General features: G+C 38.7%; 1 pseudogene across 1 annotated transcript; it reads right to left on the reverse strand.

The window, feature by feature from the left end:
• Positions 1–6,078: 6,078 nt before the first annotated feature.
• On the reverse strand, positions 6,079–7,798 carry LOC311591861 (importin subunit alpha-1-like; annotated as a pseudogene). The gene has a single exon. The product of its transcript is annotated as an importin subunit alpha-1-like (transcript).
• Positions 7,799–12,212: the final 4,414 nt, after the last annotated feature.

Here is a 12,212-nt window from a genome sequence, read left to right on the forward strand (position 1 = left end):
TTAAAATGGATGGAATGTCGAAAAGAAAAAAACTATGGTAGAAGCCTTCTTACACATGAACTTTTTAGAAGAGAGAGAGAGAGAGAGAGAGAGAGAGAGAGAGAGAGAGAGAGAGTGTCTGTGTGTCTGTGTGTGTCTGTATCTAGTGACCACTGCTTGTGTGGGTGATGGGAATCAAATTCAGGTCCTCTGCAAATGCAGCAAATACTCTTAAGGATGAGAGGCCTTGCCTCAGCTCCGCACTTGGAAGAGCCTTTAACATTTTTGTTTTCTTTTGGTTATTTTAAAATATAACTTTACACTTTAACATTAATTTGAAATAAAAAAAAAATTTTACAGGAGTAACTATAAAACCCTTTTGTTGTGGTTGTTTGTTTGTTTTGAGGCAGGTTTTCTCTATGTAGTCCTAGTTGTTCTGGACTCACTTTGTAGACCAGGCTAGCCTCAAACTCAGAGCAATCCCCCTGCCTCTACCTCCCTGAGTGCTGAGATTATAGGCACGTGCCACAACACCCAGATAACTCTGAAACCTTTGATCCAGGATAAAAAGTATAAACTTTGGTGTTAATTTATTCATGTAATAAGTATTTGATAAATATGCTGTCTTTGGCTCAATAATATTATTTAATCAGGTGGTGTTATGATATACACAGTTTTCTTATAATTATTTTATATTCTGGGCTTGAGAAAAACAAAATGATAAAGTTTATATTTAGGAATATTTTTCTTTTCTCATATGTTCAGAAGATAAGATTCTGTTTTGAATAATGGAGCCACTCAAAACATTTCCTGGTTGGGAAGCTGTTGATCACATTACCCATGGCTGTGATTCTGGTGAAATTACTACTCTTTCTTAATGTTTTCACATCATGGTTATTTTATATGGGTTCTCTGCAGGGAACAATGGTGCTTTTAAAATCATAATTACTTACATTGCCTTCTCAGACAACTAGGTTATCTGCTAACACTGCACTATACTGGGAATAAAAGCTCATTAGCAATCAAAGTCACTGGATAGATAACTTCTCTACACTGAGACTTAGCATATTTGTTCAGGTATGAAATGTAAGACCTAAAGGAATTAACTTCATTTTTTTTGTTGTTAAGAAAGAGGAATTTGGGGAAATTATATATTTAATTTAAAAGGAACGTGTCTTTACCAGTAGTTAAATTCCAGATTTTAGATATAACATATGACTAGCATGTGAAAAACTGTCAACAACTTGAGGTCAAGATTTAAGAAAAAAAAGTATGACATGTGCCTTACAGATAGATGGGATAGTATTACATGAATGGACATTTGAAACATGTAGGACTGCCTCTGTATTATTTTAAACGAAGTCCCTTGGAAATGCACCCAGGTTATACACAAAACTTCAGGGTCAGTGGAAATGTTCTTGCACAGAACATATGCATGTGCTGAAACTGACTTCTCACCAGCTGCACCCACCTGAACTCAAGCTTATTCATGAGCTTGTGGTTTATTGGCAGAACTATGAGAGATCACCTGGCTTTGCCTTCATCCGTCATCGTTCATCTATATGGCACACGTTACCATAGTGATAACAGTGTTGCTGGGGTGGGGATGACAAAGTCCATTGAGCCCTCATGAGGATGTACCACACAGTTACTCCTATTCCTTTCTACTAGACAAACCAAATCACACCCTGATCAGATTTGAAGTGTAGAAACTTATACTTATTTCTTAGACTTGCAGTATCTATGTTTACAAACTAGTTAAAAATCTACAAAGTCTAAGATACTGAATCAGAAAGATGATTCAGACCTCAGATTTGCATTATTGTTTGACAAGGACTTAGTTTGTCTAGCCAAGCAATGAATGAAAGTGATGACCAAAATCTATTTATCACCATTGTTAATACTAATACTGATTAATATATTAATAAAGTGGAATTAGAACTAAGACATGAAATGCTTTAACCTATCAGCTATTGGGTAAATAATTAAAGTCATCAATAGATACACAGACACACATATTTATAATAGACATCTGAGTAGCAGGGGGTCATGGAAAGAGGGATACACTAATATGAGTTTGGGTATAAGATCTTGTGGTTGATTTCAAGTGAGTGACACTTGCCAGAGGATCCTGTGGATAATGAGGAAGACGTACATTGCAGTTAAGAGAGGATCTATCATAATCTCTGCATCTGCTGAAGAGGAGGCTCAGTGGTTAAGACCATATACAACTCTTTTAAAGGCTGAGAATTCAGTTCCCAACACCCAATTCAGGAGGATGACACTGGACTGTCTTAAACTCCTGAGGGCCCAATGCCTTCTTATGAAAGCTACAGACAGTTGCACACTTGGCATACATACATAGAAATACACATACACACATACACACACACACACACACACACACACACTTCAAATTAGAATCCACAATTGCTAGCAATATATTAGAATAAAATTCAAATGAAGCAGTCAGAAAAATCTAACAATGTTCACCTCTGTTAATGATACACAGGAGTTAATAACAGGTCCTGAGTTTAGAATGCAGGAAACTGGTGCTTCTACAATGTAAACACTTTCTCATGATACCCACTACCATTTCCTAAAGTTCTACTTCATTTGGTATAGAAGGCCATAAGTAGTCAACTTATCATGCTTACCTCCTAACCCAGGTTTTCTTTATCTTCACACACACACACAAACCTTCAGTTTGGCATCTACTGATAGAGTGCTCAGTCACCACTGACCCTGACCCACAGGGGTTTAACTAAAGCTTGGGAGGAGATTTACCTGTATGAGAAATAAAAAACAAGACACGAAGAAGGAGAGCAAGTCTGAATTGTGGATCAAGCTCTCAAAGCTTATTTTTCAAGCAGCAGTATTTTATAAGGCAGGAGATAGGGAAGCCTATTGCAGTGGCAACCCAGCAGCAAGCTATCTCAAGACATGGGGAATTCCAAGCAGGTCATGACGTTCTGCCACACGGAATATTTTGCTCTATCTTTATCTAATCTAACTGATAAACCACAACAGGATGGTTCCATCTTAATCTTATCTTTACTCTAACTGCTGATCCACAACGGGGTCAGCTGGTTTCTGGTAAATGACACACTGCTGGAGAAATGGAAACCTAAAGGTTCAGGCTCTGACAAGATGGCTGAACACTGGCCATAAGGCCTACTGTCTCCAACACACAACATGTTCTTTAACCTAACCTTACTATTTTGCTTCTTTGGCCAACCTCCTCCAGAGATCAGGAGCTCCTTCAAGATGGTGCTGGCCATCATCTCTGTATAGAACAACCTGGGCCAAAGAGGGATTTATACAGCCTGTGTATAGAAAGAAACACAAATTTGTTATATATCTGCTAAATTCACTTTTCATTTTTTATACAACAAGAGCAGACCACTCTGATAGTCACAAAGGCATAGGAATAAGATAAGAAACAAAATATGTCTGTCAGATATATTGGGCCAGAAGGCTAAAGATGATGCTCCAACTTTATAGAGAGTTTTTGGGTGATGTCTCTGCCATCTTCTCATTTTGGAAGCTGCTAACCTGCACTCCCTGTATACTCAGGTAGTTAGTTTTATTCCTTCTCAAGTCTCTGATAGGGTTGAAGAACAGATAGTTTAGTTTTATGTTTAAACCTAGTTGTTTAGGGGTTAAAATGTTTTTTAGGTCTAGATAGATGTTTTAAGTTGATAATGATGAGATATGATAGATAATGATTTACATTCAGAATTTTAGATGCGCCAAGATAGAAAAGATGTTTTGTTCAAGGCTGCCAAATACAAATACCCAAAACAGTATGAATGTAACTTTTATATAATTCCTGAATGTTTTATGGTTCTTCTTCCTATAGGTAGTTTATTGTACATGTATAATAATATAAATGTATATGTAAAAAAATTTTTAAATTTAAGAAAAAGGAAACAATATTATAGTAAAGAAATTGTTTTATTGGAAGAAAATAAAATATTTAATATAAATATACGAACATACTCATAGACACACAAACACATCTATGCACTTTTGCAATGACATATTTTCCTAAATGGATCATAACCCACTTGCTGGTCTACACCCTGATTCTCAGTTGACGGTGTAATAAAAACAGGCACCCATGGGAGAATAGTGTATCTAATTTGCTTTTCATCTTTTATTTTTATTTTGTGAAATTAAAATATAATTACATAATTTTCTTCTTTTTACTCCCTCCCACTCCCACTCTTTCTCTTTACTCTCTCCGTAAACTGTTGTTGCATATGTTTTTGCATTTACAATTAATTCTAATTAATAACCATTACTTATTATAGTAGTATAGAAATAATTAATAACCATTACTTATTATAGTAGTATAGAAATGCATATGAAATATATGTACATGGTATATAAGCTACATGGTTGAGAACCTCATGTTGTATCACCTTCTTTCCTGATATAAGACAAAAGTTGGCAGCCCATGAAGGAGCCTACTGAATATCTGAATGAGTAAATGAATGTGAGGCATTTACCTGTCATCGAATACCTTGAATATTGTCATCCAACTAAGGCTAAAAATTAGCAATACAGCTCATTTTTTTAAAAATGAGTTGCCGAAGATTTTGCATTTTTGTGCTGAGTCAAGTTTGTAACTAAAATGCTACTGTTTAATCATTTATTTAGTTGTTCCTAACACATTTAGGAAAGTAAATCTCTAACAGCCCTTTACTCTTTTAGTGAGTATATTGTAATTAATGTTACACTTAGAGAAATAATCATGGTTTCCTGCCTTTCCTGGAAGTTTGGTATTAGCCAGACTAGATGCAAGGTGGGGGAAGATGATGGTAGATGAATTAAAGCTTTTTTAAAAAAAATCAAAGAATAAAATAATACTAAAATAAACTGTCTTTAGTCTCAGTCATAAAATAAAAAACACATAAAATTTTCTTCAGTAATTTGAGGTTGCTAAGATGCCATGCCACATATGTGGAAATCCAAGACAGTACCCATGGTAACAATTACTTGCTCTTTATACATATATAGTTATTTAATGAGAAGATTTAGAGCTTAACAGTCCTTGGAAATAGATATCTTTTTCATTTTTAGTAGCTTTGGAGATACATTTGATTCATAAATATAATTATGTAAATATGAATAATTCTGTATATGAGGAAATGGTCCAGGAAATAAAGTTACAATCTAATTTTTTTTTAACTGTTGTGGATCTTTCTTTCTTTTCTCTTTCTTTCTTTTTTTTTAATTTGTTCACTTTACTTCCCAATTGTAGCCCTCTTCTTCCTCGCTTCCTGATGCCACCCTCCCTCCCTCATCCCCTCCCCTTCCTTCTCCTAGTCCTCCAAAAAGAGAGCCCTCCTCCCCTAACATCTGACAGCCTATCAAGTCTCATCTGGACTGCCTGTATCCTCTTCTTCTGATTTTTTTTTTTTAATTAATGGGAAATTATACACAAACCTCAATAAATTATCACAGGACATTTTCTTTTTCTCAGTTTTGGGAGAAGAATACTAATGAATGAGTAATTACTGTTGCCCTGCCCTTCACTCAGTGTATGAGGGTAATGCCATTTCAATACTCCCCCCCCAAAAAGGAAATAAATCATTTCAGAGTGAAGCCTGTGAAGCAATACTACTCAGTACTGTCCCTCTAACACTTTTCATTTTTATGGTAAAAATAATAGCTAATAGGAAACTCGTTCAGTTACATTCATTCACATTAATCTAGAATTCTTTAAATGCCTCAAAATCCACCTCGATTAGCATATGCGTTGCTGGTCATCATAGTACGCGTTTTACATCCACATTTTGTTCTGTTTTTTTTTGTTTTGTTTTGTTTTGTTTTGTTTTAAGCATGGACCTTAATCTTTATGCACAGGATGCTGCAAGGTATGAAATTCCACATAGAAATAAGAAACTCAGGGGATAGCTTCATATAGTATGTACAGTTTGCAACTATACTAGTTGTATCCTAGTATAGTTTCTTTATAAAAAAAAAATAGTGCTACAATAACAAAGCACATCTTAAAAGAGTTCTTAGTAGAGAAACCGTAAGACAAATGTATGAGGAGCACAGCACATAGAAACAGCTTTGTGCCTTTGGACATTAGAGGCTAAGGGTGCCGGGAACCCCATCCTGAACTTGGAAGACGAAGCCTTCAGAGACAGTTTCTAGCACAACATTTTGATCTTCCTCTTCCTCCACTGAGAAGTACTTCTAATTAAGTTTAATGAGGCCTTGTACACAGTCTCATTTTCATTTTAATCTAAGCCTCCACACTCTTCAACCATTACCCTGAGTTTTTCTGTTCCACCTAGTTTCTCAGCAGCCTGGGATTCATTTGCAAAGGCATCCAGAATAACCAGAATAATTTTGGTATCTTTTGCATGCAAGAGGTTCATCAAAGGTTCTATTATGCCACATTGAACAAGATACACAATCTATCCAACAGTCCCACCACTGCTATAGTCGGTTACAGCCCACACAGCTTCCCTCTGTGTCTTAAAATCAGCCTTAGAGAGGACACCAACAAGAAATGGGACGAGACAATGATTCACAGCTCGCTGTGCCTGGTCCTGGCGTCCAGCTGTGCTGTTTGACATTGTCCACGTGGCCTCCTTCTGAAAATTATTTTTGGGGTTCGTTAGCAGGCTGCGGAAGACTGCAAGTGCTCCTGCGTCTATCACAATCTGAGTCTGTTCATCTGTTCCAGTGATAATATTTCCTACGGCTCTTAGTGCAGGAGTCACAACTGGCCATTCAGCAGCTTCTAGAAGCTTCACAAGTTGGGGCACAGCTCCTGTCTTCACAACCATCTCAATGTGCTCATTTGGACCGTCAGTCAGGAAGGAAATAGGCCAACAGGAACCTGCTAATACTTCTGCATCATTGTGATGCAGGCGATGAACTAAAGTATGGAGAATCTGCTCAACAGCTTCTAAAGGGTGGGGGTGGGGCGGGTTTGCGGGATTCTTGTTTCGACGAAGGTTTGGAAGGGTCCGGCCAAGATTACATAAGTAAGCATAGATCAAGGATGACATGTCAGCAATTGCGAGAAGTGCCAACAGTAGGTCAACTGCGCCATATTTGATAATTATGTCTCAGAAAACTGAACCTGCAATGTTTCCATGTGCCCATGCATCTTGTTCGCTGACGTGAGCATGGGGAGATACCAAGAGAGAAATAAATGCTGACATAGCACCTCCACCCAACCACAGCCTTGGTGTGTTCAGATTGTTCCAGAAGCAACGCTAGTGAGCGCCCAAGCAGATTCAAACTGAATGGGACTACAATCAGTTTTGCCCAAGAAAGACACAAATTTGGGGATCAACCCAGCTCGAACGATGCTGTCAATGGGAGGCTGTTTCTCCCTGGAAAGCAGTTTCCGAGCAACTTGAATACCTTGGAGCTGGCTTTCGAAATTGTTGCTGTTTGGGCCTTTAACAATGTCCTCAACAGACCAATGTACAGTGCCCTGATTGTTGCGGTTTTCCTGCAGTGGAGACGCAACCTCAACCAGAAATGAGCTGACGTTCGTCCTTTTCAGTGTCTGGTCATCTTTCTTAGCTTTCCTCGGTTCCACATTAACTTCTCTTCGGGAGCACCGCATTTCTGTGCTATCTTTTCCCTCGCTCTTGAATCAGTTAAGCCTGGCGGCTGGTGAATTAGCATCCCCATTGCTGGACACGGTTGCGGGAACACAGAGAAAGCTGCACAGCAGGCTCAGGCTTCCAAGGAAGACGGTGCGGCCTCTCAAGCTGCGGGTCGATGGCCCTTGAAACGTCCACTGCGCCTCAGCCCTCAAACTCTGTTGTATCCACATTTTGAAAAGCTGTCTTTGCTCAAAATGTACTCCTTCTGACTACGTTCCTCTCTTAGCAAATCCTGGGTAAGCAAACAGTACTAGTGAAGCAAAGATTCAAGGAGGGGAATAGGAAATATCTAGTCAGGTGTACATTCTGCAAACACACAGACAGTTTGATGCCAGTAAGAGGAAATCTTGAAAAAGTAAAAGAAAATTAGAGTTGACACATGTTCTCAAAAGCCTATCTGTCACTACTTTATGTTGGAACTCAAGTTGAAATAACACACTGACTTCCGAATCTGACAACAATTATTACATAATGAGTGTTTTCAAAGTTTGCTTGAAATTCAGTGTATACTGGCCTGGATGGCCAGGAACCCAAGATTGGATAGCACAGAAACCTAGGATAGAACCAAACATGACTAGAAAAAAAAAATTAAATAAAATGATTCCTAATGATTTTCTACTGTACCCACAGACTGTTGCCTACCTCTGGCAGTGGATAGGAGCAGGTGCAGAGACAGAGACGCACAGCCAGACAACACGCAAAGAGAGAGAGAGTCTAAACTGGAACTCTCCACCAAATCCTTCCCCGTAGGGTTGGTGGAAACCCATGGAAGAAGGAGGGGAGAGATTCTAGGAGTCAGAAGTGACTGAGGACACCAGGAGAACATGGCTAACTAACTAATCAGGGCCCATAAGAGCTCACAGGGACTGAAGCTGGAAGCATGCGGCCTGCACGGCTCTGCATATATGTTATGGGTGTTAGCTTGGTGTTTTTGCAGGACTCCTAACAGTCGGTCAGCTTCTCCTTCGCTCCTTTGAGTGCAGCTTCAGCATGAGTGCGGGAGCTTTGGCTTTAACTTACAGTTTCTTGCTTTATTCTCTTTGTTATTTCTTGGGAGCCTGCTCTTTTCAGAACAGAAAATGGAGGGGAGTGGATCTGAAAGAGAGGGAAAGTGGAAGGAAGCAGGGAGGAATGAAGGGAAGGGAAACTGTGGTTGGGAGAAGACTCTATTTTTCAAATAGAAATTTAGTGTATAAAATTTTATTGCCAAAGGAAGTTTTATACAATTGAAATCAACAATTCTTGGTAAAAAGGCTACCAGAATGTTCTAATTAAAAAAGACATTCCATCTTAGAAGATACCAGCAATCAGATGTTAGTAGAACATTTTCTAATTAGGATTAAACTACTGAACTTTACCATTGGACAATTTCTTCAGAGAACATTGACTAAGATATTTGATACTCCCTGTAACAGATATTTTATAAATATTATCATGTGATTTACAATGATGAGTGCCTGTGTTTAAAATACACAACATTCAGTTTGATAACTGCATGCCTAGTTGGTACCCATCATCCACCACTCACTATAATGAGCTTAGCTGTCTATTATTTTTTCCAGAGCCGTTTGGAAAGAGTGGAAGTCATTTTTCTGGCAAGACCATCTTGGCTGTCAGAGATTCCTAGATGGCAGATGGGCCGGTTCGGGAAGAATGCAAATCAAATTAGCACAGTCAGACAAAGACTCATGCTGACACTGGTAACTCGCATTTAATAATAGTCCTGGAAGCCAGAAATAATTCCACAGACAAAATTAATGTTAAAAGACAGCAATGCTGAGTCCAGAATCTCATTTAACAGAATCACTTCACAGCCACAGCTCTTGGCTCACAGTTCTGAAGGAATTGGCAGAACTGACTCCATAATAAACTGATGATTCTCCAGTTGAGTGTTCCCTTTCTAATGCCAGCATGCTACCACATTGGCACAGTGCTACCTTCTTGTTTTCCTAGCACCGGATTCTGCTTCCCTTTGATAAGACAAAAAAAAAAAAAAGCTCTGTTTATGAAAAGATGACAGAAATTGTAAGAATTAGCAACCATGACCCCTTCAGCTTAGCTTTGCTTTTTCTCATTGAGGAAAGAAGCAACTGTGGTATCATGGTACAATCACAGGTGTGGAGCTGGATTACATTACAACAGATAGTTCCCTGGGAAAATGTGCTACCTGGTATCAAAACAAATAAGATGTAATCTAGTAAAAATATTTCCCATTTATAATAAGGGTAGGTCTCTCTTGGCATTGGACATTGATGTGGGAACTATGGAATTTTTAAAACATGAAAACATCCTGCAAGTCAACAAATGTATTAAGATTAAATTTGTATAAATGTATAAAGATTAAATTACTGTGTTTCCATTATAGAAAGAGTCAAAGTGCCTCCAAGGCATCAATAATTATAATATAGACACTCTCCACAGTAGAGTGGAGAGTAGGATATTACTTTCTCACATACTCTGGTGCCTCACCTTTGACCATGTCCCTTGGAGGGGGAGACCTGGTGGCACTCAGAGGAAGGACAGCAGGTTACCAAGAAGAGAACTGATACCCTATGAGCATATACAGGGGGAGGTAATCCCCCTCAGTCACAGTCATAGGGGAGGGAATAAGGGGAAAATGGGAGGGAGGAAAGAATGGGAGGATACAAGGGATGGGATAACCATTGAGATGTAACAAGAATAAATTAATAAAGGAGAAAAAAATATAATATAGAAAATGAACTTAAATAGAACTTTCTCTTTTTTTCTCCTTTTTTTATTTTTTAATGTGCATTGGTATTTTGCCTGCAGGTATGTCTGTGTGAAGGTGTTGGATTCTCTGAAACTGGAGTTACAGACAGTTGTGAGTTGTCCATGTGGCTGCTGGGAATTGAACCAGGATCTTCTGGAAGAGCGGCCAGGGCTCTTAACCTCTGAGCCATCTCTGGAACTTTCTTGTGCAGATGGTTAACATATTTTTGTCAGTAAAAAAAAAAAATCACATAAACATCTTGTGTCAGTTTCTTCAGTGTGTTCCATTCACTCTCACTTTTTTCTTATTCGGTTATAGTAATATATTTTTATGTCTGTGATATTTGCATTATAAATGAAAATATTTTTGGTTTTTAATTATCAGGATATCGGGAACATGGAATTACCAGAAAAAAGTGAGATTATGTCCTGTCAAACTGTATCAGCAAGTATGTAATTGTAGCACTTTCTTTTAAACTTTTTTTGGGGTGCATATGCCTTAAACTCCTTCCAACATCCCAACCCTACATAGGAGGGAGAAGGGTAGTGGGGAGAGGGGGCCTCTTTACTTCTCTCAGCTGTTTAGTGTTGAAAGGTCTTTGGGGCTGTATCCATCTCTGCCAACAGCAGACATTGCCAGCAGTCTCCTCCAAGGCACTGCTCCCGAAACTTTTCTTCCCATCTACCTGCTCCAAACCACTACGTGGTCCATCTCTGGTCTCTTTAGACTGCAATGTGCCACACGCCAACACCGCATGCCATGCTACGCCATCCTCTTTACGCTCAGACCCTAGACGAGGAAGGCCATTACCAGCTGGCAGAAGCCACGCCCCTCGCGAGACAATTGACAGGTGTGGGCAAGCTCGAACTAAACTCCCACGCTTGGGATTGAAACAAAAACATAGCTACATAACACAACTGAGTTGAAAAAGAAACCAAGACTTCAATTACATGTAATTATACATCCTGACAGGCATTTGGACCTGCCCTGTGTGTGTTTATGTCTGCTCTAATGAATGAACACTCGGCATCTTCAAGCATTCAACCTTTGCTTTCCATGCAATTTCTGTGTCTATTGCGCTTTATGTTTTCTTTGATTTTTTTCTACTTTTCATTATGCTATGGATAGCTAAAATATTCTAAGCTTCATCCCTTCCGTATTGCAAGATGTATGACAGGCTTCAGGCAATGTGTCCACACAGTTATGTCTCTAAATATTTGGAAGCTATTTCAAGTCTGTTTGGCTTAGCATCCCACTGTCACTCAGTGTCATCACAACTGAAACGTCCTAGCAATCAAATTAATAAAGTGTCCGGTTATATTTCAAATTTTCTATGCTGCCTGAAAGGGGATGAAGATAAGCAGCTATTCCCTAGCTTGAGGTCCTGGTGTGCTCGAAGGTAATTTTTGTGCACCTGTCTCTCGTTCATCTGCACATTCATCATCCTCATGTCCTTACCCATGTTTAATGAATATACACCTGAGCATTTCAGATTCCATTGCTTTCCTAGGTATTTTATTTTCTCCCCCTTTAAGTGAATCTTAGGCCTGAAGGACAGGTTCTTTGTAGAATAAATTGCAATTTGGAGAAACATTTTGTATTGTAATTCTTTATATTTTGAGCAAGCTTTGCAGTTGTCAAAATTCCTGTCCTTTTCTTGTTGTCAGTCTGCCCCCCATAGAAATCCCGTGAGGCATGGAGGCCTGGCAGCTTCATCTCCTCTTAGGAAAGAGAAGAAGCGCATAAATGTCAGAATAGTTTCTAAAATTACAGGGTTCCTCAGAGATGGTTTAATTATATAATTATTCCTTTAACATCATTTTACCCCTTACTTGTGTGCATTTCCACATATG

This window comes from Acomys minous (assembly GCF_964271855.1).
Source record: "Acomys minous genome assembly, chromosome: 2".
Classification (NCBI taxonomy): Eukaryota; Metazoa; Chordata; class Mammalia; order Rodentia; family Muridae; genus Acomys; species Acomys minous.